We start from the raw sequence: 2,342 nt of genomic DNA on the forward strand, positions 1-2,342 counted from the left end.
TGCTATGTAAGAATGAAGAAACTTTTTGAGATTCGGGGAGCTGTTTTGCTTTTCACTCCAAATGCAACAATTGAGACAGACTCTAAAACTGGAGATCACGGTCAAAACACTTCTGTTTTCACCACTCTGTTCTGCAGGCAGGGGATGCCTATTTATCCCATTTCAATACCAGTGCTCTCTTTTGAGAAGGGAGCACAAACAGGACGCAAAGTGCCAGAATTTCCAAATGAAAGTTCCTCCATAGGTAACAAAACATATTTTGCCACCAATAAGAAGTGATTCTTTCCTGTGCTAATGACATTTCTGCACCTGGAAGAACAAAGACAGACCTCTTCTTAATCTATCTTCTTTGTGCCTCCAATGCAATATCAATTTTTTCCAGACTCATGAGAAGTTGTATCAAAAGAGGTTATATCCTCATCTGCCTGAAGGGAATGGCTTTTTCCTCAATATTTTCATCAACCTTTTCATGGTAGTTTTTCAGTCTTTTTAGCCACTGGTAATTATAGTTCATCCAACACAAATGCATTGATAAAATATTGCAGTAACTCCTTAGCAATGAGAATACATAAATCCGCTCCCCAGTAGCGTATGCATTCGGTTCACCCCCTGCAAAAAACATTTGAGATACTGCAGTCTCGATGACAATTCATTTAAAGTGGAATTTGTTAATGTTGGATGAGATCCTTGGCTGCAGTAAATCAGCACAGCCTCCTTGAGTTGACAGAATGACACTGAATTGCGCCAGATGAGTCAGTCTGCAGCTTTTTGGAACTAAAGGTTCCTTTTCATGAGCGTTGTTGCTATCGTTACATCCACTGTAAGTTTACTTAAATATGGTTGTTTTGTTTTTTTTTTTCTAAGGAAAAATTTCTTTGTGTAAAATATGTTTATTTTAAATTGCAAAATGTTACATCTCTTTTTCTATTTTCAGAGCACAACATGACAAAGTCTTTACTGAAGTGGTTGGCATTATTCAGTTTCTCTCTCGTATTTGGCTAGTGGTGGACAGGTCAATCGTGGCTCTGCTAAACTGACCTGTTGGTCCTCTGATCTCCCAGACAGGGGACCCAGTCAGCTGTGGGCTGTTTCCAGCATACATGCTGGATTTCCTTCCCGTGGAAACCATGGTGGAGGAGAACAGGCAAGTCTTCTACAGGGTCAGGACACTGATTTCATCTGGGGAGCTGGGACTATTGGAAGGTTTTACAGCTTAAGCGCAGCCTTTATGCTGTATCCAACCTTTCTCCTTCTCCACCAGCTGTACTACTCAGTGTCACTTGACTTGTTGCATTGTTAGTGTTGTCACTTTTGGGAAGTGTGTGGCAGTTTTGCAGCAGACTGCACGTTTTCTGCATTGCTCACCTTTCAGAGCTGCTAGTACAGGCAAAAATGTAATTTCACAAAGTCCTTAAACACATGCTAAAACCATGAATTTAAGACAAGTTTGGGAAAGGCAAGGAAAAAAAAAGTGTCCTATAACGAAGACCCCCTTTAATTTCTAATGTCCTGTGATTAAACCTTAGGAAGAAGTTGGAGAGAAGCAAGGGCCTGGAGTGTTATCTCTCAGCTTTCTGCCTTTAGTATTTCCATTTACGGTGCCAATGAAGTGCATGTAAGAAGAACCTGTATAGGTAAGTAAAAATACTGGGGCAGGTTTGATTTTAACATTTTTTTACATATAGTCTGATTTCAGATGTGATAAACATATCCCAAAATATATCACAATATGTTCCACAGCATACAAAATTAAAACCACCCTGCTTTCTTTTATAGCCCTCTGTGCTCAGAGGGCTACAAAATTGCCTTGTGTATGTGTGCTTTCAATTAAAATTTCCAATTTCCAGGTCCACTGCTTTGTCTCCGCAAGTACAAAAGGCAGCCAAAAGCAGGGAGAAACGACTCCATGGAGCTGGACCTTTGCGCTCCTTATGAGCTGGTTAGCAAGCACCTGCTATTCACCAGCTTAGGAAACAAGTTGAAATTCAAGTAAGTCTCAGCAAGAACCTAACAAAGAACCTTGGGAAGCTAGGCAGCTAGCCAGTTACATACGCCTCATTTCTTAAAGATTTCTTTGCTCTGATGCTCTCCCCAACCCCCATACCCGGTTTCCCACCCCCTGTTTTTCTTTCTGTACTTCAAGTGGAAACATGTCACCATTTTAAATATCTCCTATATATTTTCTAGAACGGAGATTTTAATGCCTTGTAGTGACAGAAATTATTGAGCAAGGTATGGGTTAAGAATAAAAGAATATGTTAATCTAGAAAGCCAAGTCACATTTTCTCTTCAAAAGAGCACACATGTAAGCGTTCATGAAAAAAGTGCTTGGGCCAAATTAG

The 2,342-nt window shown here is 40.1% G+C and overlaps 1 long non-coding RNA gene across 1 annotated transcript; it reads left to right on the forward strand.

The window, feature by feature from the left end:
• The first annotated feature begins 985 nt into the window (after positions 1–985).
• On the forward strand, positions 986–1,983 carry LOC114012619 (uncharacterized). The gene is made up of 3 exons (XR_003555189.2): positions 986–1,148; positions 1,531–1,634; positions 1,848–1,983. It is a non-coding gene; the product is annotated as an uncharacterized LOC114012619 (long non-coding RNA).
• The last annotated feature ends 359 nt before the right edge of the window (positions 1,984–2,342 follow it).

Source organism: Falco peregrinus, chromosome 4 (assembly GCF_023634155.1).
Source record: "Falco peregrinus isolate bFalPer1 chromosome 4, bFalPer1.pri, whole genome shotgun sequence".
Lineage (NCBI taxonomy): Eukaryota > Metazoa > Chordata > Aves > Falconiformes > Falconidae > Falco > Falco peregrinus.